The sequence below is a fragment of the Pleurodeles waltl genome, chromosome 1_2, assembly GCF_031143425.1.
Source record: "Pleurodeles waltl isolate 20211129_DDA chromosome 1_2, aPleWal1.hap1.20221129, whole genome shotgun sequence".
Lineage (NCBI taxonomy): Eukaryota > Metazoa > Chordata > Amphibia > Caudata > Salamandridae > Pleurodeles > Pleurodeles waltl.
The window spans coordinates 1,058,510,858-1,058,536,256 of NC_090437.1; positions in this window are offsets into that span (position 1 = coordinate 1,058,510,858).

A 25,399-nucleotide genomic window follows, 5' to 3' on the forward strand; every position below is an offset into this window, starting at 1 on the left:
TGAACCTTGATGTGAGGCACTATGAACCATAACACACCATTGAGACCTTCTGAAGGGTAAACTACGTGCGCATGGCTGTACAGATACCTTTACATCCAGCACATTGATTTGTTACATATGGTCCATACAAGCTACTGCCATAGTCAAGACTACGCCCTAAGACTTAGGTCACAATGAAAAGACTGTCATGGGTGTCACTGAGAACTTCCTCTCTGTGGATGTGTGGACATGTGGACTATATAATGGAATCTATTGCTACATCTGATTGAGTTTATCTGTCTGGCACTCTTACAGAGATGACGTTCAACATACCAAGGCATGTTTGGTCTGATTGGTTCAATGTAACAAAGCATCACATGTAAAGATCTCTCCAGAACTAATCAACTATCTGCACGGTATGTTTGTCACTTGTGCAAGAGGCCTGTACAGTGCAAACATAACTTAGGGAAAAGTGACAATTGACCTGTGGGATTGTCAGTAGTAAATGTCACACATTGACAATGTAGGTCAGTTGAAAGACGTAGCAGGTCAGTAGCTTACCTCAGTCACCATTCCAAATGTATGTAGTGTAAAAGCCTCATATATATAATTGTTCCTAATAGACCTGACAGCCTTAGGGTGGTCATCCCTCAACCTTTTGCCTGCCTCCCTCCTCTTTCCTGACACTGTTTTTGCTGGCTTTGGGTCTCTTTGCACTTTACCACTGCTAACCAGTGCTAAACTGCATATACTCTCACCCTTAAACATGGTAACATTGGTTCACTCCCAATTAGCATATTGGATTTACTTATACGTCCCTAATAAAATGCACTACATGTGCTCAGGGCATGTAAATTAATAGCTTCAAGTGGGCCTGCAGCGCTGATTGTGCAACCAAACATAAGTAGCCCCTTAACCATATCTCAGGCCTGCAATTGCAAGGTCTGTGTGTGTAATTTCACTGCCACTTTGACTTGCTGTTTAAAAGTGCTTGCCAAGCCTTAAACTCCGCTTTTTCTACATATGTCACCCTTAAGGTAGGCCCTAAGTAACCCATAGGACAGGGTGCTGTGTAGGTAAAAGACAGGACAGGTACATATGTGTTTTATATGTCCTGGTAGTGAAAAACTCCTAAATTCATTTTCCACTACTGTGAGGCCACCTGCTCCTTTCATAGGCTAGCATTAGGACTGCCCTCATATACCTTTTGAGTGGTAGATTCTGATCTGAAAGGGGTAACCAGGTCATATTTAGTATGGCTAGAATGATAATAGAAATTCCTGCTTATTTGCGTGATTGGATTTTCTATTACTATTTTAGAAAGGCCACTTTTAGAAAGTGAGCATTTCTCTGCATTTAAAAAACATCTGTGCCTTACAGCCAGCATCTTGGCTGGGCTGGTTGACATGTGCCTTGTGCATTTCACCCAGACAACCACAAACACAGGACACTCAGACACACCTGCACTGATCTGCATATTGAATGGGTCTTCCTGGGCTGGGAAGTTGGAGGGTCTGACACTTACATTTCAAAGGCTAGTGCCCTGTCCTCTCAGAATAGACTGCCAAACCCCCTACTGTGACCTTGGCAGAAAGTACTACACTGTAAGGGGAATTGTGCACTCTTTGAAGTCTCCCCAACTTCAAAGGCATTTTGTGCCTATCAGATTAACGCAGCGCCCGTGCCTTCCTCTAGCGCATCAAGAATTTTCACCCCCATTGTCCCTGGGTGTCAAAATATCCCTGCATAGCAGTGAGGAACAAATACTGCACGCTGAAAACAACTCAAGCCCCTTGCATCTTGGAAAGAAACAACGCATCATCTGTGTCCATATCACACCTTATTTTACCATGCATCTCCTCCTCTGCGGTCTCTGCGCATCATTATTTTTGATGCATATCAGGTATTGTGTGGAACAAAGAGATAATTGTTTATTTCCAAGGATTAAGACTCTTATAAGCATTTCAAAAGTGATATTTCAACTTGTGCTCATTGAATATTTGTTGTTTTGAACTTATTTTATTCAAATAAATATTCTCTATTTTGCTAAACCTGTGTGGTGTATTTTCACTGTGTTACTGTATGATTTATTGCACAAATACTTTACACATTGTCTTCTAAGTTTAGCCTGACTGCTCAGTGCCAAGCTACCAGAGGGTAGGCACAGGATAATTTGGATTGTGTGTGACTTACCCTGACTAGGATTGTGGTCCCTACTTGGACAAGGGTGAATACCTCTGCCAACTGGAAATCCTGTTTCTAATGGTGACCCTGAAAGGTTTACTTGCACAGACATGTAAATGTAACAGAAGGAGGTTCTAGGGCTTATCACACCTCAAACATCACATAACACAATGGGCATTTGGAATACACAAAGTACAGGGCTCCACATCCATAAGATGTACATCCTATGTATGGTACAATGATCCAAAAAAGTATCTGGGACTCTGAGGCACATTATAGACCATGGTAACAGAAAGAATGGTTTTGAGCATAGTTACATGTGTGTTTGCTATAGTAACCTTTTCTGCTAGTGAACCACAGAGCTGACCATACAGAGGAAGGACCTCCTTTGGAAAGAAGGCAGGGGCCTTTCACCTGCTTGGCCTGGCATGATTACTCCCAGAGAAGGCACACTGCACCTAAAGTAGCGGAGGTGTTGATGGCAGGCGTGTCAGGTGGCACATGATTATTATTTCCAAACCACGGTGTACATGTGTACCCCATACATGGTCATCACCGTAGAAAGGCACAGCCATTGGTCCGCGACCGTCACAGTCAACACCCTTAGCCTATGACTGGGACTACCGTGGATGAAACCGCACAGCACGCAGTTGACTTCTGGCAGCAGCTTCCAAAAGTCTAATATACAAGATCAGGCATTCACAATTTGAAGGGTCAGAACTACAGTATTGCTGACTGATAAATGGTTCACTATCACTCCAAATGTGTTGTAACATGTACACATATGTGATACTACATTGATGTGTTATTTCTAGTACACAATCATCAGTGTAGTAAGTTACTGATCATAAATGCCATCTAAACAGGGTGTAAAGTACACATCCGGTGATTATATTTTGGGCGGAGAAAACATATTTTGCTCTGCCTAGGTGCACATGAGGACCATATAGGTGTCTGATGTGCACATATATATTGTGGACATGTGTAGACAACAATGGGAATTATAGCTGGTTCTTGGGGAGTAGACAATTGAAATGTGAAATGTGTTTAATGGTTTTTCAGCCAGTAATATTTTGTCACATCACTCTTGTCTTACTCATCATATATCATATATGTAGTTCTGCCTATTTATTTGATTCCACACATAGGTACTATGGGAGAGGGAGGAGATGGCAACTTCCAGTGTACCATCCATTTCCAGACTGTGGAATAAAGGAATGTGATAAAACAATTGTATTTGAATAGGCAAACTGTATGTCTCAAGATGCTAATCTAACATGTATGCCATCCATTCTAAGACTCATGGCAGTACTACACTTTCTGGCCTTAGCATCCTTTCAGTATACAGTGGCAATAGCTGGTGGCATGTCATAACCTATGTTCACTGATGTGTTAAAAGATGTGCTATCAGCAATGATGAAACACATTGACAGTTTATTCAGATTCCCAACACCTGAGGATTTAGCCAATGTCAAGGTTGGCTTCAACGGATTTGGTCACCTCCAAAATATAGTGGGTAGCCATTGTTGGCACCCATATTTAATTAGTGCCCCTGCATGCTAGTGAACAAGTCTACTGGATCAGGAAGCACTTCCATTCTATCAACATGCAAGTTGTCTGCTTTCCAGATCTGTACATTTCAAGCATCTGTGACTGGTTCCCAGGCTCAGCCCATGATTCATTTGTACTGTGGAACAGCACCATACCCCAGCTGTTGTCAAAACTGCAACTTTAGAGGGCCTGAATTGTTGGTAAGTAGCATATGTCCTAACTTTGTGTGTGCAATGTAAGATGCTATGATTAGGAAGTGTGTGACTCATTGTAGCTCTTATGTCTCATTGCAAAACAGGGGGCTTGGCATATCCCAGCCAGCCTTGGTTGTTAACTCTGCTGAGGAATCCAACTACGCCCTGGGAAGTCTGCTTCAATGAAGCCCATGGAAGAACACAGCAGCCAGTTGAGTGGGCTTTTGGGCTCCTGATGGCCAGATTCCCTGCCTGGATAAGGCTGTGGGGGCCTTCCTCTGCTCACCCTGGAAGGTGTGTCAGATCACCATAGCCTGCCGCATGCTCCATAACATCACCCTGTGAAGGAGCTGACGTGCAACAAGACCTTATCAACAGCTTCTTCTCATGAGTGTAAGTATGTCATGAGATATCATGACATTGAGAATACAATGAGCTCTTGCTGTGATAAAGTGAGGAGTATGGTTTTAAGTATGGTATGGTAAGTGTTAGGAGGCTTAAGCTCGGGAAAAATCTGACAAAGGGTTTTTGGTGCTGAAGCTTTTGACACATTCACATTTAGTAAATGTTGCTTTGTTTATGTCAGATTGTTTGTCATGGACTGCATTTTCCAGACATTTGCAATGTAAAGTGTGTCATCTGTATGGTTTCATAACTTTACTCTTTGTTTTTGTGTTTGTTTAGGTACCATGATCATGGCATCTTCATTTGGACATTTCAGAGTTGTGACATTGGCGGGTATTTGATGATGTTGAGACATACAAATTGGACATGGATTTTTCCTGGGAATATATGTCACTGTCTTTGGGTGTACAAGACGTGCGCCAAGACAGATTGCACAGTGATAGGATAGAAGTGAAGGAGACTCCATTGAAGTTGTTCCTTGTCGTTTTTCATCATGTGGTTAGTACTTATGTAGTAGTGGGCCAAATTTGTATTTGTATTTGTAGTGCGTGTTCCAGCTGTAGCTTTGAAGCACTAAGCAACAAAAAAAGAGAGTGACAGAGAAATTGTTGAGAAGGAACAGGAAGCTACTAAAAGAGAAGCCACAATTAATGTGGAAAGGGCCAGGTTTTCAGCTGCTTCCTAAAGGTCATGAAGTTCAGTTCCTTCCTAATGGACAAGGGGAGAGTGTTCCAGCATTTTGCAGCTGCTACTACAAAAGCTTTGTCACCCCATCTGGCCTTATGACTACAAGGGACATAGATCAGGTGGAGCCCTGCTGATCTAAGCTGCCAACCTGGCACATACCATTGTAATAAGGAACAAAGGTATTCCGACCCTACAGAGTGAAAAGCCTTATGTGTTAAACCAAGAGTCTTATAAGTAATGTGCTTCCAGACAGATAACCAATGTAACTGCTTCAGACTGCCAATAGCAGAAGCTGAACGGGGAGATCAAATATCAGACAGGCAGCAGAGTTCTGAATCAGCTGCAAATTGCTGAGTGAGTCTTTATCAATGTTTAGCATCAGGGCATTACAGTAATCCAGTCTGGAGATCGCCAATGCAAGGGACACAGTAATTCTAAGCTCCTTCTGTAAGTAAGGACATTTTTTTTTCAAGATTTTAAGAATCCAAAAACAAGCATTGATGGTGGAGTTTACTTGGACTTGAAGGACAGAGTCAAACATGATCCCCAGATTTCTGGTAGAGGCTATGGGTACAGGCAGGTTGCCGCAAGATAGAAGAATCTCCATTTTCTCACCATTAATTTTGAGCCAGTTAAGGCCCATCCATTTATTGATATCACTCAAGCAGCGGTAGAACCTGTCTGCTGCTTCTTCCCAGTTCTTGTTTACAGGAATAATAAGTTGATTGTCAGCCATATAAGAGGTGGCCAAAAAGCCAAATAACAGGATGAGTCTGGCAAATGGGGCAACATAAAGATTAAACAAAGTAGGGCGAAGGGAAGAACCCTGAGGGACTCCACCAGTAATTGATACGGGGGAGCTCTAAAATCACCACAGCTTACTGTGGTAGATCTTTCACCTAAGAAGGACTTCAAAATACTCAAAGTTTTTCCTCTGACCCCTGCTTGGTGAAGACACTGTGCCATTAACTGTGGCGAGATGGTATTAAAAGTGGCAGATAAATCCAGTAGCATTAAAATAGCTCCATCCCCATTATCAACTAGTCTGTGAATAGTATCCGAGGTGGTAATGAGGGCAGATTCGGTGCTGTGGGCTTTCCTAAAGCCATGCTGGGAGGGAACTAGGCAGCCTGAGTCTTGTAAAAATCGGGCTAGTTCTGCATTAAGATGTTTTTAAAAAGGTTTAGCCTGGAAAGCAGCAGGGCAATAGGCAGAATATTTTTTAGATCGTTTGCGGCTCCACCAGGTTTCTTTTTCAAAGGAACAACAATCACTTCCTTCCATGATGAATGGAAATCTCCGATACTCAGAGCCTCCTGGTACACCAGCACAAGGGCTGAGAACACAAACTCTGGAGAAAGCTGCAATATATGATGAGGGCAGGGAACGGTGAGAGAGACTGACTTAATACTCCTCATAAGCTCTTTAATCCTCTCCATCCGCAGAGGCTGAACGTTAGTAAGCATAGGAGAGTCATTGCTTACTGTGCTAATAGGGGTCTAGTACCCCCAACAATTCAGCAAAGCTAGCTTGAATTTGAATAACTTTGTTTTCCAAAAATGTGGCAACCTTATTGCTAAATATTTGAGAGTTTTCAAGTTCTGGGGGATAGTGGGAACAGTAGGAGAGTGTACAACTCTAAAAAGTTCACTAGGGACATTTTTAGCTTCCTTAATTTTGCGTGAGTAAAACTCGGTTTTAGCTTTATTTATCGCTTCTGTGTGGACACTGATCATAGATCTGAGCTTCTCTTTTTACTTTGGGTTCGAATTTAATTTCCACCTACCCTCCTGTTGGTGGTATATTCTATGTAGGTTCTTGAGATCTTTAGTATACCAGGGACAGCTAGCTTTTTTCTCGTCCTGGAGGCATTGTATCCTTAGAGGGGCCAGATAGTCAATAGCCATTTTGACTCCAAAATGAAATCTGTCAACAGTCGACAAAGGTCGTTCCTTTGCAGTTTCCCAGCCTAGGGTCAATGCCAGGCTAAGATTATTTTCCTTTATACTATTCCAGTGTCTAATAGGCTTTAGGGAAGTAGATGGATGTGATTGGGACAAGAGTTTTGTCAACCTAAAAGTGAGAAGATGGTGGTCTGTCCATTAGAGGGCCCAAATCCATGTTAGTTTTAGTTCGTATTGGCTAAACACTCTTTTTTTTCAAACTGTATGTAGCTGTTGATGTGTTTCATCACTGTAGACCAAAGTGCCTGTGGAACATCACTGACATTTGTTTGTGTCACACCAAATGCAGAAGCACTGAATTATAATGTTCCTGTGATCAGGAACTATTGTACTGCCATCTGTGTGAATGTTGCATTATGTGATGCTGCATTCCTTTTGGAGGTAGGTGAAATGACTCCAGCTGATGACATCAAACAAAATCTTTTTTGGCCTATTTGACAAGACAATGTCTGATATAGCTCTTCCTTCCATGTTCTTGAGGTCTGTATCTGTTATTTGATCACCTACACAGTACAATTCATTCATGTTTGATAGGCCATGTAGTAGATCTCTGACATATTGCAGCCTGTGATTTGAACATTGTAAAAAAGATCTTCTTAGACAAGACACTTGTGTGTATGGGTTGGTGTGTCATGGTTGTGATCCTGAACTAAACATTGTGTACCTGCACTATATCCATGCTGACACAAGTAGCTTGTTTTGTCATTGTATAGTTTGCATGGTCTTACATATCTACCTTGCTAAATGTGAAATTTACTACAGCAGACAATTAGTTTGGGACATGAATTTATTAAAGTGTTAAAGGTGAAGACATACTTGGTGTAAAACCAAACATAAATAAAAGTGAAGGAGTCAGTCAGGGTGAATGAAACCAGACGTGATACCAAATCATCTGAATTCCAAAGATCAAATTACTCCTCCCATCAGGAATGGAAAAGTGTCCAGAATTAGTACACAGAGTGAATGTGTGACACAAAAAGGAGGCTGGCAGTGATGGGTGTCTTGCCATCAGCCCCTACTCTTGCCATCAGCACCTACGGGATAGTTGCATGAATGTCTTTGCTTTTGAGGTAGTTCAGCTGCTGCAGTGGCAGGGCTGTAGACAGTGTTTCGTCCTCTGGCAGGGCCTCCCTGTGTCTGCCACAGATGAAGATGGCCTTGATTTACTTGTACTACAGAAAGATATAGATGGCAGTGGAAAAGCGCTGCTTAGGGTTGTATGGAGAGCTGGTAGGGTGCCCATGTTGGAATTATGGGCCTCCATCTGTTGATACATGTCCCTCTGCAGCTACTTGATTTCCCGGAGCTCGAATACTACCTGTCCTATCACACCTTGGGACTCCTGATAGACCCCCAGGACTTGGCTCATGGTGTCCTAGCCATGAGTGGCCCCAGTGGCCTCAGTCTGCTGGCCCACAGTATCCCTCCCACAGACCCTGCCCCCACAAGCTTCTGCCTTCGGCCCACAGTGCCCTCCCCAACTGGGTGCTGGTCCCTCTGTGTCAGAGGTGGTGATTTGCACTTCAGGATCCAGGACTGGGTGGCATAAGATTGTACTAACTGTGCTAGGTACACAGGTTTGGGTTATGTTGCTGGCTGAGTTGTTGTAGCAGCTGTGGTGGGAGGTGTTGATGTGGGCACAGTGAGACTCACTGTTGCCGTTTGGCCAGACTGGCCAGATGTGCCAGGTTCACCATCCACATGTCCAGGAGTGTCGACATCCCTGAGGACTTTATCCGAGGGTGGGTTAGGAATCTGTTTAGTGGGCAATGTCTTCCCAGGTGCAGTGCCAGTTCAACCTGTTGAGAAATAGAGTACATTGTTATTGGTGGAAGTATGGAATCTACATCCAAATGTTTATACTCACAGAAAGTAAAGATCAGGGAAAATTTTAATAGATAAGGTTTCCTATTGCGATTCATTTCCATGAACATGACATCACACAAACAGTTAAGGCAACACAGTGGAGAAGTTTCATGTATATTTGACCATGGCAAGGCCTAATTGTATAAGATACAGGTAAACACACAGCTTGGTTGTCTATGTAGCAATAGACATCATGTGAGCAGTTCAGAGTCAGTGGGTTACATGGCACTTCCAATCAGCTGAAGCAGCTTAGTACCCTACCACTACTTGATGTACACAGTTGGTAAGGTGTAATTCATGGCATCAATAGTTTAATTTGGGATTACCAGGACAACATGAAGCTAGGTAGGCATACACGTCTCTGAGTTAAGCATATTAGGTAGATTGCTCAGTCCATGATGAGTGAACATCATTTGTGATGTGGTTAAAAAGTGTCTTTGGAAAAATACAAAAGGGCCTCTTGGTTTGAGTTACAGAAATATGTCCTCCTGGTAGTCGTTGTCATGTCACCATCAGACTCCCAACACTAGACAAATGGTGAACTCCATGATGAGTGAACATCAGTCGTGATATGGTTAACAAGTGTGTTTGGGCAAGTGCACAAGGGGCTCTTGTTTTGAGTTACACAAAGAGGGCCTCATGGTAGTTTTAGTCATGTCAATATCAGTCTCCCAAGACTAGACAAGTGGTGAACTCCATGATGTGTGAAAATCAGTTGTGACATGGCAAACAAGGGTCTTTGGGCAAGTGCACAATGGCCTCTTGTTTTGAGTTACAGAAAGAGGGCCTTGTGGTAGGTGCAAACATGGCCCTCTCTCTACTTCCTAACACTTGACAAATGTTTAGTCTGACATACCAGTTGCCACACTGCAGTTAGGGTGGATCATACATTTACGTTTTAACACACATTATGGGTCCTGGGATGGTCTTTTGATATTAAAACACTTACAGATCCCATTCTAATATATGGCATGTGATGGAGATTGGTACATGTGATGGTATGTATGACAATACACATTGACAATCTACCATCTCTGATACTTTCGGTATTGCAGGTTATGAAGTAGATGAACAACACAATGGCAAAAGCTGAGATGTGAGCAGGCAGGACATTGAAACTGTGTGACAGTTTTTGTGGTGTGATTTTCCAGAGTCAGCTCCTCCAGCTTTTCCTGTAAAGCCCTCAGGAATCAGGATGGCCAAGATCTTCTCCTGCCAGGGAAGCCAGTCTTCAGGTGCTCCAGGTGTTGCCTTGAGGCCAGGGAATGCACCTTCCCCTCGGATCACCCCTCGGATCAGTCCACCTCTTCCTAACATCCCTCTTTGTGCTCAAGGTGGTGCTTACAGTATTCACTCTGTCAATTATCCTTTGACATCTTTCCATTTTTCCACTGAGAGGAGAATCAATCAATCAATCAGGGATTTGGAAAGCGCACACCTCAAGGTGCTGAGGAGGGGAGGGGAGAGGGTGTGTGGGGTGCTGCTACTGCTCGAACAGCCAGGTCTTGAGAAATTTCCTGAAGGTAAGGAGGGTTTTAGTCTGGTGCAGGTGGGTGGGAAGAGTGTTCCACATTTTGGCGGCAAGGTGCGAGAATGATCTACCACGGATTGTAGCTCTGCGGACGCGTGGGATGGTTGCAAGAGTGAGGTCAGCGGAGTGGAGATGCCGGGTCTGGGTATAGAAGGAGAGTCGTCTGTTGAGGTATTCTGGTCCGATGTTGTGCAGTGCTTTGTGAGCGTGGGTGAGGAGTTTGAAGGTGATTCTCTTGTTGACTGGGAGCCTGTGCAGGTTTTTCAGGTGGTCTGTGATGTGGCAGTGCTGGGGGATGTCCAGGATGAGGCGTGCGGAGGCCTTCTGGATGCGTTGCAGCCTCTTTTGGAGTTTGGCTGTGGTTCCTGTGTAGAGGGCATTGCCGTAGTCCAGCTTGCTGCTTACGAGGGCTTGGGTGACTGTTCTTCTGGTTTTGGTGGGTATCCATTTGTAGATCTTTCAGAACATGCAGAGGGTGTTGAAGCAGGAGGAGGAGATGGCGTTGACTTGCTGGGTCATGGATAGTGAGGGGTCCAAGATGAATCCAAGGTTGTGTGCGTGGTCGGTGGGAGTCAGAGCGGTTCTGAGAGTGTCAGGCCACCAGGAGTCATCCCATGTGGAGGGGGTGGAGCCGAAGATGAGGACTTCCATCTTGTGAGAATTGAGTTTGAGTATGTTAGACTCCAAACAATTGCAGCTCTGCTCTTATGATTTCACCCACCATAATTCTCAACTCATCCCTTTCAAAACAAGGATTTGTGGGGTGTGACATGACAGAAAGTAAAGTGGTAAAGTGAGTGACAGTGACAAGATAAACAAGAGAAGCAATATTTGGGATAAAAAATGAAAAATCTGAAGAAGTGTGTGAAAGGTGTAAAATGACAAAAATGACAAAAAGTAGTGTGGTTTTGCTGTGCTGTGGTGGGTAAAGGATCATGGTCTGGGATGGGGTGTTTTTTATAGTGTGATTTGCAGGTATTCCACTTGGACAATGGATGTCAGCTATGTTGTTTTTTTAATCTATCCAATGGCCACTCTTCTGGTGCTTTGCTGTGAGCATACCACAATAGCCACAGAGGGCCGCCATGTCAAATGTGTTTTTGTAATAGGCTCAGTAGTTGGTTGCGGCCATGACGGTGACAGAGTACTCACCTCCAACATTGGAGCCAGCTGCACCACTGGCGTGCAGCAGAATGTCTATGCGTTCGGTGGTTCAACTTCCATACATTGTAATGTAAGGCCGGCAGACGGTGCAGAGGACTTCTTGGACCGCCACTGCGGTGGCCTGGTGGTTTAACTGCCAAACTCCTAATCGGGCCCTACGTGATTTGCCTAGAATCACATGAAATTATACCTGTGACAGGACTCCATGCTTGTTTCTTAGTACCATATTTGGCAGATCTCACTATTAAGCCTCATCTCCTCTCCAACAACAAAACAAGCTTTCCATTAGTATACCTTTACCTTAGCACCTTATATAAATAAGTAAGGGCTGATATTATTTCTTTCCTGGCAGCGCCTTATATGGATGACATCTTCATGCTGTTTTTAGTGATTCTGCCCAGGACTTTATTGTGTCTCTCTCACTGCAATGTCTGTCAAAATGGATTATGAGTCCTCACGTCACCATCAATGCCTTCTCAGGTCTGCTGCCACTCAGTTGGGGTAATAGCCCATGGTCTGATTACACATGAATGCATATGAATAGGTGTGTGCACACATGTGCAGGCTGTGTGAGTAGGACTACTATTCCACTGAGCATGCACAGATATCTTGTTACAGAGGGAGCTTTTTGAGATTTAGGGGCATGCTTTGTAGGCCTTTTAATGTGGATGGTCCTTCATAGTATACATCTGTATGGTTTATTTGAAACAGTGTGTGTGATGGGCAAAGGCCGCATCAAAATACAATTTGTCACAATGATTGCACCACATATCTGTACTTCACCTGTCACTAGAATTTTTTTAGATTCTTTGAACCAACTCGTTAAATGAATTCTATCTTTTGGATCTTGCTACTTGGCCAGGTTAATTACTCTACTGGCCAGTTGAGGGATCAATGTTGTTCCCACCCAGTTGTCAAGGATTAGTTCTGATGATGGTAGAAGAAAGGTTGGAGACTGAATCTGTGTGTGCTAATTACCTTTTCACATTCCACCAGGCCTAATCTGAGGGAAAAATAGAAGAAGGCCAACCCTCTGAGCCAATCATGAGGGGAGGGGGTAATCTTTTGAAGTTTTGGAGGATAAGAATCAGGCATCAGCAGCAGTCAGAGGCATATTTACAGGCTCTCAAGGAGCTCTTTCAACACACCTCCTGAAGCTGCTGCCTTGGAAAATATCAAAATACTGTGCAGGAGTATTTAAACTGATGCTGAGGAATTATGGGGGTCATTCCGACCCCGGCGGAAACCGCCCAAACACCGCCCCGCGGTCAAATGACCGCGGGGACCATTACAACTTTCCCGCTGGGCCGGCGGGCGATCTTCAAAAGATCGCCCGCGTGCCCAGCGGGAAAGCCCCTGCAAAGAGGAAGCCGGCTCCGAATGGAGGCGGCGGATTTGCAGGGGTGCGACGGGTGCAGTGGCACCCGTCGCAATTTTCAGTGTCTGCAAAGCAGACACTGAAAATCATTATGGGGCCCTGTTAGGGGGCCCCTGCCCTGCCCATGCCAGTGTACAGGCTGGCGGGAAGGGGGTCGGAATCCCCATGGCGGCGCTGCATGCAGCGCCGCCATGGAGGATTCCCCCAGACGGGGGAAATCCGACGGGAAACCGCCGGACCCGGCTGGGCGACCGCGGCTTCACAGCCGCGGTCGGAATACCTGATGTAGCACCGCCAGCCTGTTGGCGGTGCTACATCCGGCCTCCACCCTGGCGGTCTATGACCGCCAGGGCCGTAATGAGGCCCTATGTATCTTTTGAGGATTTAGCAGAGATGACTACCTTTTAAAGCTTTGCACACCTACTTAAAATGTTCTTCATGATGGAGAGGAAGGACAGGAGAAAAGATGCTAGAGCTCCCCCAGACCCTAAAGAAGAAGAAACCTCTGTGTGGAGTAAGGAGACATTTTTGGCTGGGAATGAATGGGACTCTGTGGATCTACCTCTCCATGGCCAGTGGTGCTGGATCCCTTACACCCTTTGGAGGACTGTAGAAGGGTGGACCTGCTTGGGAAGCCTGGAGGAAGAGGGTTTCTTGGTAATTTCATGAACTGGTCATGCAGGTGAGTGACCATCATCAGAACTATACCCACTCTGTTTTTCTGACAAAGGTGCCTTGCAAATGGCAATAAAAGCAATAGGCATTTAGCAATGAAGACTGTGAAGGCTCTCAGGTGCGGTTCGAAGAGACCCTGGTCACCGAAGAGGGCTGCCATCTAGGCAGAGGACTAGTCATATAGGAACTAAAGGGCAGGCACACAGAGCCTGGTCTCCCTCTTCGCAGAGGGTGCAGAGTGAATCAAAAATTAGGCTAAAATGTAAAGGCCAATGGATCCAAAAAGAAAATCCCAAGTGGCTATAGCGGGCCATCAGGAATAAAAACATTCAAACTACATACAAACTGGCCCATTTCAATAGTCCCATCATTTTGGGACTTGCACACTGCCCTCCAGTGCTGTCAGGCTGAAATTTTCCCTGCATGGTTCACCTGTGGAACCTTTGAGTGTGTGCCCCAGGGAACCAGGCAGCTCTGGGTAATTGTTGCTCTCCCCTTTTAAAAATTAACAACACCCAGGGTAGGGACTAGACACCCAGGGAGAAGATTGCAACAGTGGAGGAAAAGAATTGCAATCTGTCAGATACCTGGATTTGATTTCCTCAGGAGCAGAAGATTGGTCCTCTATCCAGACCCAGACTACTCCCAACAAAACTAATCTCCGTATTTAGCACCCTGGAAGGGGAAAAGGGAATGGGATTTAGAGAGACTGCTCAAAGATGATGCTTCAAGATGCGGTCTGCCACCTCACTATTAGTTTAGCTGGTGAACAACACCTGAAAGATTATTGTCACAATTAATAAGGACATACTATAACATAACAATTAACTTATAAACTTTTCATTTCAATTCAGCAGTACTATAATCACTCACCCTGCTGCTCTCTGGGAAATATATTTTCTCTAAAAGCTCTTTTAATTGTTGTATTTCCTTCTTACCACAGAATTTTCACAAAACCTTTGAATACGTTTGTTTTCAGAATTTGCTTTTTAGGTTTTCGTTCACTGCGACGCTTGAGTTTTATTTCTTAATCATGGTACAGGCAAAGAGGAGTTTTCCTCACAGACTGTTTCTTCACAGATGCGCTCACCCTCCGAACACCTGATTCCTGTCAAAGCGCAGTTGAAGTGCGAAGTGCTCAGGCTTCAAACGCGTATCCTAGCAACTGGGCGAAGGAAGCTCCAGAGTGGCAACTTCACTGTCTGCCTGAATGGCGGACATCTTGGGTTCATGTTCTCGATCTCTGTTTTGTAAAAGGTGGAACACGACTTGACAGATCTTCCTCCAGCCTGGATGATGCTGTCTCCACTGAGGATACTTCTTTATCTGCATCCTCGTTACCTTTTTGGCACCTTTCGAAGTTATGGCATGACAGGTTTGGGGGGTCTTGACACAATCCCTCTTTCAAAGTAAGTATCAAAATGCTTGGTAATGATCTTATTCCATGAAGGTCCCTAGTGCCCTCGGACAGAAGCACTTCCACGTTCAGAACTGCCATGCCCGGGGCACGGAGTTCATCTGTTTGGGAGAATAAAATACAAGCTGGCCACAGAGAAGCTGAGAGGAAGGGAGCAGGCAGGGGCCACAGGAAATGTGGAGCTCTTCCACAGACCCCAGTGGAGTGCCACAGGTATTGCTCTTGGAACAGAGTTATCTGCCAAAAAAAAAAAAAAAGTATTTGCAATGCAATAAGTCTTGCATTTGCTTGAGTTAGATCTATTGGTGTTGTGTATTCATAACTGGACTTGTCTTGCCACATACATTGGTCAACCCTGCCACATAATTGTGTCTTTTCCTGCCACATAATTCCAGTGGCCCTGCATATAACTAAAGCACTTCCATTTACCTTCTTCCTCTATCTGCAGCCAAATATGAAAATGCTTCCATTTAGCATTTTAAATTAAATCTGCCATGCTAATTCCAATAGAATACCACTTTCAAAACCCCACCATCAGAGTTGCTGGCTGGCTACCACTATTCCCCAAAAAAGGACACAAGACAGCCACGGAGGAGTAACAAGAGTAATAAACTAAAAGGGTCACACAAACATATCAAGAGTGTTCAAACAGTCAATGTGTAATAAGGATGTTAAATTGGCCTGAATTATAGTCATAATTGTTAGAAGGAGAGATTAATAAAACATATAAAATTATCATGTAGACCCAATAACAACCTTTATCAGGAATAAACGTTTGTCATTATACTGTAATGCTCTGAATAGCCCCTAGAGGACACCACATTGAAATTAGCATTTGTGAGAAACATGGGCTCTGATTTATACTTTTTGGTGCAAAGCTGCACTAACACAGTTTTGCACCAAAAAGTTTAGCACTGGCTCGCACCATTTCTGTGCACCAGCCAGGCATATTATGGAATGGTGCAAGCCCGTACAAAGGGTGGGCTAGCATAAACAAATGACGTTAGTCGGGTGGGGCTGGCGCTATGGAAGAAGGGAGTTTTACACCCAAAAATTACTTTAGGCAGGTTAGAGTAACAAAAATGACCCTAACCTGCCTAGAGTCATTTTCTGATGCAAAACCATCCATACCACATAACTCCTGTCTTAAAAAAGAAAGGAATCATGCACATCACCCAGTGGCCAGCAGTCACTCTAGTGTGTGTGTGGGGGTGTCCCTGGGGCCTGAGGAGGGCACCTGCGGGCTTATTCCATGGTGTTCTACCATGTAAATAGGCCCACAGGTCCCCTAACGCCTGCCTTGACCCAGGCATAAAAAAATGGGGCAAAGCATGCTTTGCACCATTTTTTGATCCCTCCTCTGCACCATTTTTGCACAGGGGTATAAATATGGTGCTTAGGCCATAGAGTCATTTTTTGCACAGGAACGCCTACCTTACATCTCATTAAGGCAAGATAGGATTCAACTTCCAAAAAATGACTTGAACTCCATAAATGTGGCGCTAGACGGGTCTAGCATCAAAGTATAATTATGGAGTTAGTTTTGCACCAAATTAGAGTAAAAAAATGATGCAAATTTGGTGCAAACAGAGTATAAATATGCCCCATGATCTTGTATCCGTATAGTTAGCCCCTAGCGAGAATAACCACATGAAATGAAAATATCAGAAAGTAATGTACTGTAACCATATTTTTAGCCCCTAGGGGCATAATGCATTATGCATTCTAGGGTTATTAGGCCTAGTGCAATGACATTACAACCAAGGCCTTTAAAATACAAACTATTCTCAACTGCAAAAGAAAACTTACACCCATGAGAGCACTTAAAAACACTGAATAGTGGGAGGGGTTAGTATTTTGTGGTCCACATTAACCTAGTGTGGGGAGACAGAGAAGATGTAGACCGAAACAGCATGTTGTAGTGAATGATTTGAAGGTGGTCCAATTGTCCTAGGACCAACCCAGGAGTTCTGAGCAAAGTAGTTTTATAAACATATTGTACTGCAAAGCATTATGGGATTTGTTTCCATGCTGTGAATATTGTTCTATGTTGATTTGTTGATTGTAATGCTTAGAACAGCCCGTAGAGAACACCACAATTAAAATAGCATTTATAAGAAACATGGCCATGTAAACATTGAATTAGCCCGTAAAGAGCATAACTACGCAAAAAGAAAATGTCAGTAAGTAATGAGGTGTAACCATATATTTAGCCCCTACAGAACATAGAGCCGTAAACATGCTCTGAGCTAACAGGCCTACTACTATGATATTACAAACAAGGTCCTTAAAACACAAACTACTCCCACCTGTAAAACAAAAGTTCCAGAAATGAGAGAGGTTAAACTGACACTGAATGGTGGGAGGAGTTATTATTTTAGGGTCCCCACTAACTTAGTGTGGGGACCCAGGGATGATGTTCTGAACGTTTTGGTGGTGGTCCCATTGTCCTAGGACAGGGTTCTGCAAAGTCATGCCAGATTTTTAGCATATCCACGTTTAGAAAAAAGATGTTTCAGAAATCTACAGTTTTCTCAATGTGGATATGCTATAAATCTGGCATGGACCCGGCTCTCCAGGACCAACTTTGCAGAACCCTGTCCTAGGATCACCACATCGTGGGTTCTGAACAAAAATGCCTTCTAAATGTAATGGCCAGCAAAGCATTATTGGGCAAGTTTCCCGAGTGCATGTATTGGCTCTCCTGATGTGTCGGGAGAGCCGTTTTGAGGATTTCTGTGTTTTTTACATTAAGTATTTTTCAATTACAAGTGTTTTTGTGAAAGCTATGGAATCAGAAGGGGACAGCCGAAAGAAATGAAGTATATGAGCAATCATACACTAATCCATGTAACAGGGTCAGTCTGCAAGGCGGTAACAAAACATGCCAAGGTTGGACAAACGTAAAGCATTTATCAATTACTTCAATGGATTTTTGAAAGGCAAGCCAATGAATAAGTGAAAGTGATGAGCATGAAATGGGTATGGTTAAAAGTCTACAGAATACATACAACAGCTCAAAAAGCACTTGCGCACTCGACCTAAAAGGAAAATCAGTGTTTCAATGTTCACTGATTGCAAAAGAATGAAAAATAGAAAAGAATCACATTGAAGGGAGTTCCTTGGGCCCTGAAAAGCTGTGGCATAATTTTCTCACTGGACATTGGGGTGAGTCAGAAAAATTTGAATATTTGGCTTTCAGTGTCTCAGGGGTTATTGCATGAACCCCGTTGAGGGGCAGTGATAAGTCCACCTAAGATCCACAGGAATCTGCATGACAATTTCCAAAACCTAACACTATGGTCCTCATTATGACATTGGCGTGAGTGGTAAAGTGGCGGAAAAAACGCCAACAGGCCAGCGGTAATTGGCGTCAAATTATGACCATGGCAGTGAGAACTCCCATAGATGACCAATGTACCACACCATCCGCCAGGACGTTAACACCACGCACGCTGGCGGTCGCCATAAACAGCCAAGCGGGATACAAAGTACCGCCCACCATATCACGATACCATACACCGCCATGATTTCCAGGGCGGAACCGATGCCATCAAAAGCCTGGCATAAACAGAACACAGAAGACTAAAGACTCACCTACAGAGACACAGAGACGACCAACACCGCCATGGAACCAGAACTTCAAGTCTTGCCAATGCTCTTCTATTCCACGCTCCACCTGGAACACCAACTCCGACGAAGATGATGATGGTGAGTACAGCCACCTAGCACACAAGGGAGGGAAGAAAAGGAGAGTGACACACACATGCATGACATACGCCGGACACACACACATCATACACACAACCAGCTACAGATGAAAAACAATGGTACAGCAGGTGCCTCCTGGGCAGCCTCTGATGGAGGTGAGGGCTGCACTGTGTTAGCCGGGAAAGGTGCCTCCTGGGCGCCCCGGCTGGAGGTGAGGGCTCCGTGACCTCTGGTGGTGGTGGTAGGGTCACCCTTCCGGCCTCTGCTGGAGTCGAGGGCTTCTTCCCCTTCATGGCAGGAGTTGCGGCCTCCTTCCCCTTCATGGCAGAAGTCGAGGGCTTTGTCCCCTTCATGGAAGGAGGTGTGGCCTCCTTCCCCTTCATGGTAGTAGTCGAGGGCTTCTTCCCCTTCATGACAGGAGGTGCGGTCTCCTTCCCCTACATGGCAGGAGTCAAGGATTTCTTCCCCTTCATGGCAAGAGTTGAGGGCTTCTTCCCCTTCATGGCAGGGGGTGTGGGATCCTTACCCTTCCTGGCTGGTGGAGTGGGATTCATCACTGTCTTGCCTCCACGACTAGGAGATGCCTCCACTGTCCGTGCGGACTGTTTGACTGAGGTACTGGGCTGGATCGTTGGGCCCCTGCTCTTACGGGCAGGACCGGGGCATGGAAGAGGTGAAGTTGGGCAAGGAAAAGCTTCTTAGGAATGGTGGGGCAGGAAGAAGGAGGAGGGATGGGAGTGGAGGTTGAGGGAGTGGTTGTTGGAGGTGTATGTCTACTGGACTTGGGTGCAGGTACATGAGCAGTGTGTATGTGTGAGGTGGATGGCTGTTGGGTGTCTTAGTGCTTGCGTTTGTGTCCTTTAGGAGGGGGGACAGACAGGGTGGGGGAGGACACAGAGGACGCATGCATGGATGTTGTGGAGGTGTCTGCTAGTGAGGTGTGTGTGCTGCTTGATGATGTGATGCAGTGCATGCAGGTGTGAGTGTGGACGTCTCTGTGAAGGAGGTAGAGGAGAAGGAGGAGGGTGAGACAGTGGAGGCAGTGGATGTGGTTGTGTGTGCTACTGTTTGATGTTTGTGTGAGTGCTTGTGGGCTGAATTGTGGTACCTGTTTTTGACTGTGCTACTCTTGTGTGATGTCTTGTGTGCATGCTCATCTGTTTGGGTTGTGTGCCTGGGATGGGTTGGGGTTGAGGAGACTGGGACTGTGAAGTGGTAGATGGAAGGGGGACGGTAGGAACAGGGACAATGGCTGCTATCAGAGAGGAGGCAAGAGTCTGAATCGATCTCTGTTTGGCAGCCAGTCCCCCGTGGATGCCCTGCAGGAATGTAATGCATTGCTGCATCTGGTATGCCAGCCCCTGGATGCCATTCACAATGGTTGACTGCCCTACAGAGATGGATCTCAGAGGGTCAATAGCCTCCTCACTCAGGGCAGCAGGGATTACTGGGGCATGCCTGAAGTGCCTGGGGAGAAGGAGATGCCCACCCTCCTGGGTGAGTGGGCATGGGCTACTCGCTGAAGGACTACTGGGAGGGCAGTACTGGTATGGGTGTGGCGGCTCTACCTGCATCTGGGGAGGTCCCAGAGATGTCTGCCACCACAACGGATCTTCCATCGTAGGAGGTATCTGAGTCAGTGTTGTTACCTCCTGTCCCTGCCGTTTTGCTCCCCTTGCCCTTCGTTCCACTGGTTCCCTCAGCGTCAGTGGACTCTGCCTCCTGGGTCCTGTGGGATGCAGCTCCCTCTGTCACTGGTGCCCCTGCTTCTCCACCAGATGATGCTAATGCACACATGGGCAAGATGACAAAAGAAAAAAGTGGGAGAGAGAAAGGGAGCACTAGGTCAATTACTGCACCAACACCACAGAAGGCATACACAGTCACATCACACATAGGGATCAGGATTTATCACTATGCATTGCACTGTCAAACAATTGGCTATATACCTCAGCAAGATGAGGGCCAACCACCACCAACTGCACCCCTCCTGGCACCCATTAAGCCTTGTTTGACGTGGAATGCAACCTAGCTAGGTTACCTTCTTTTCCATTTCAATCATTACCCTGGAGCTGGATCACGCTGCAATGTCTGGCCTGGCTTTAAGGGGCACCCACTAACTGACACCCACCACCCTGATCCCATGCCACCTACAAATTATTGTTGTAACACCCACTGTACTCACCCCCTTGGCTGCTGTGATGCCCTCAAGCGCCAATCCAGCTCTGGGTAGGCCACTGCCAGTATGCAGACCATCAGGGGGGTTAGGTTCTGATGGACACCGCTTCCTCATTGGGAGTCCATCCTCAACTGGGCCTCAGTAGTGTTCCGTGCTCAGCGTCTCAGGTCCTCCCAACTTTCCGACAGTGGGGGTTCCACCTGCCATAGACCCCCAAGGTCCACACGTCCTTGGATATGGCACACCATAATCCCTTCTTTTGATGGGCGCTGACCTACAGAGGCGATAGAGATGAGAGGACACCATTACACATACAATCCAGCCTGTCACACATATGGCCCACCAATCCTGTTTCCATCACCATTGGCACACACATTGCCCGGCACATACCGTGTACACCACAACATAACATCCTGCCCATGACAGGATGCTTACACACACATCCTTCCCACATGCATTGTGGCCAAGGTGTACTCACCTGTTGGTCTGGAAGTCCATACAGCAGTCTGTACTGGGGTAGGACCTTTCCCTAGTCACACGGGCCATGGTAGGTTCTAGACACAGGTCACAGCAGCACACAGAGTGTAGGTTTTCTCCTGTGGAAGGTCAGGAAACAAGTGAGAAATCAGATAGAAAATGGTGGTCAAGACTGGGCGGTGTACACTGTCACCGCCAGCGCAGATCCCCATTGGCCACTGTACTCCATAGATCCCAATATTATCCAATGAGGAATTGCACAGCGATGCAAGACCGCCTTCTGCCATGATGCCCAACATCGGTGGAGTTACTTCACTTCCACCTGTCACTACATACAGGACAGGCGGTCGTCATTTCATGGTGGTGGACAACAATCAGATTAACCTTGACTGCGTCACTGCCTAGATATGCACATACCTTTGCACATACCTTGCAATTCCCAATGTCCCATCACATAAATGCACAATGTACACTGAAGAGGTGGTTCCATTGTTCAAATTGTGACAGCCTACTCACTCTTGTGTCCCTTAGATACCCACCGCTGTGGATGAATGGGATGAGAAGATGAACCCCCGTGTACAGACCACTTGTGGACTTGGCCACACTGGAGAACAGGCACATTATATTGACTTATAGACTGGACAGGGCCAAAATCACAGAGCTCTGTGCCCATTTTGAGCCTGATCTGATATCAGCTATCCGTCATCCCACTGGGACCCCTCCCTTGTGCAAGTGCTATCAGTGCTCCATTTCCTGGCAACTTGTTCTTTCCAAGTGACAGTGGGCTTGGCAGCTGGAATGTCACAGCCATTGTTTTCAATCGTGCTGGCAAGGGTTTTGTCTGCCCTGGTGAAACACATGTGCAGCTACATTGCTTTCCCTCAGGTGAACAATGTGGCCACTTTGAAGGCAGGATTCTATGCAATGGGGCATATCCCCAATGTTGTTGGGGTGACTGACAATACATATATTGCATTTGTCCCCCCGTCAGAATGAACAGGTGTTCAGGAATCATAAGAGTATCCACTCAATGAATGTGCAAATGGTGTGCCTGGCAGACGAGCACATCTCCCACGTCACTGCCAAGTATCCTGAGTGGGTACATGATGCCTTCGTCCTGAGTAATAGCAGCATCCTAAATATGATGGCCCAACTACAGAGGCACCACCCACTGTATGTCAGTGTATGCCTTCAGGTCTTATCCCCATAGGATTGTGTAAGGCTAAATGTTGTCCCTCAATACTTGCAGGTGACTCTGGCTACCCAAGCCTATCATGGCTCCTGAACCCTGTGAGGAATGCCAGGAGAGGGGCTGAGGACCATTATAATGAGGCACCTGGGAGAACCAGAAGAATAATTGAGTGGATCTTCGGCCTCCTAAAGGCCTCCTGGAGGCCAGGTTCAGGTGCCTCCATCTGACAGGTGGATCCCTGTGCTACTCACCTGGAAAGGACTGCCAGATAGTAGTGGCATGCTGCATGTTGCACAACCTCGCCCTCAGACGACATGTGCCTTTTCTGCAGGAGGAGGGGACTGGAGATGACCCTGTGGCAGCAGTGGACCCTGATGAAAGTGAGGATGACGAGGCAGAGGATGAGGATGAGGACAACAGAACATCAGTTATACACATAGTGAGACAGTGGAACTAAACATTACTCTGACCATTTATTTATCTGTGTGGCTATAGCATGATGGCATTCACTTCCCTTGCATCTCAACTTACTGACACCTATGGCCTCACATTTTCCAGATGTTGATGATGACAACAATGTCCTGATGTGATCACTACAGACAGTTACAGGTCATTATTTGTATGCTATCAGTGTTCAGGTCATTTGCACTAGATGTGAATGCTCCCACAAATGCACATTTTCAAACTATAAAACATTGTCACTCAAATTGTGTTCAAGCGTGTTTATTGTAGTGAACATAAGTAACTGAAAAGTGCAATGGAATGGGGTGATGGTGAAGGAAAGTCCAGGATATTGTTCCAGTCTGTTTGTAGCACAGGTCCAGTGTCCCAGGGGCCACATGAAGGAGAGCAAAGGCAGTTCAAAGTGGACAAGGTGACAGGCTGGGACACAAGAGGGACAGTCAGGAGACTTTTATTTCCTGGCGGTGGTCTTGGTCTCTGGCTTCTGTCTGGTTTACAGGGATTGTTTGCAAGGTGGTTCACCTTCTGTAGGGGGAGAGGTGCTGGTGGCCTGTGGGTCCTGTGGTAGGGCCTCCTGTCCACTAGCTGCAGCAGGTGTGGAGGGCTGGTCAGTACAATGGATAGTGGTAGGGGCCCACTGGTGTGCTGTTCATTCCCTTATGATGTTGGCCATGTCTGCCAGCACCCCTGCTATGCAGATCATGGTGGTTTTGAGGGCCTGCAAGTCCTCCCTGATGGTGTTCCTCCTGCAGCCGCTTGTTCTCATGCATGTCATTCAGGATCTGGCCCATCGTGTCCTGGTATTATTGATAGGCCCCCAAGGACATTAGTGAGTGCCTCCTGGGGAGTCGGTTGCCTGGGCCTCTCCACACCCTGGCGCATGGTGGTCCTCCTAGTGTCCCTGTTGCCTTGTGCCCCTGTCCCCTGAAGGGTGTTCCAACTGCCACTGACCCCAGGTCCCTGATTGTCTCGGGAGCGAGGTGTAGACTGGAGTCCCTGTAAAGGTGGGTACACTGCTGATTGACGTGTCCTGGGGACAGAGGTGTGGGGACACATTGTGGGTTCTGTGATGTCGGATACTGATGGAGGAAGCTCTGTGGTGGACTATGTGTGGGCTGACTGACCAGTGGTCCCTGATGGGCCAGGTTGTTGATCCAGATCCTGAAGTCCAGAGCTACGGTCATCACTGGGGGCATCTTCTGTTGGGGGACTGGATAGTCGTGGCACCTCCTCTCTGCCGACATTGGCTGGGGCACCTGTGGGGATGTCAGTGGTGTATTATGTTTCATGCCTGTGACATCCCTATCTTCCCGTCTATCGTTGCTGTTGCCCTGCAACCTTAGAATGTGTATGGTGATGTATTGTGTGATTTTTAGTTCTCCATGCTGTGCATGTTTTGCTGATGGGTGTCCATGCAGGGCTGGGAGGGCTGTCCATGCATTTGTAGGGCATGCAGAGCTTGGCATTGGGATTAGTCATCTGTGTTGGTGCAGTGTGTGGGATGGAGTGGAGTGATGGGAGTGAGGGTGAGGGTGTGAGATGGCATGCAGGTATAGGGAGTGATAAGTGATAAATGTTGACTTACTAGTGTCTAATCCTCCGGCTACTCCAGTGAGTCCCCCAGGATGCAGTAATGCCAAGACTTGCTCCTTCCAGGCTGTGAGCTGTGGGGGAGGAAGCAGTGGTCCACCACCAGTCCTCTGTATGGCAAGCTGGTGCCTTGCTGTCACGGAAAGTACCTTCCCCGTAGGTCATCCCACCTCTTCCTGATGTCGTTCTTGGATGCTGTCCCACAACATTCACCCTGTCCACGATTCTCCGCCATAGATCCATCTTCCTTGCAATGGATATTAGCTGGTCCTGTGCACCAAACAGCTGTGACTCTGTAGGAAAGTACCATCTTGCCTGGCATCTTACCCCCATATTTCACTGTATATATGTTGTTTTAGTCTATGTGTCACTGGGACCCTGCCAGGCAGGGCCCCAGTGCTCATAAGTATGTGCCCTGTATGTGTTCCCTGTTTGATGCCTAACTGTCTCACTGAGGCTCTGCTAACCAGAACCTCTGTGGTTATGCTCTCTCTGCTTTCCAAATTTGTCACTAACAGGCTAGTGACTAAATTTACCAATTCACATTGGCATACTGGTACACCCATATAATTCCCTAGTATATGGTACTGAGGTACCCAGGGTATTGGGGTTCCAGGAGATCCCTGTGGGCTGCAGCATTTCTTTTGCCACCCATAGGGAGCTCTGACAATTCTTACACAGGCCTGCCAGTGCAGCCTGAGTGAAATAACATCCACGTTATTTCACAGCAATTTACCACTGCACTTAAGTAACTTATAAGTCACCTGTATGTCTAACCTTCACCTGGTAAAGG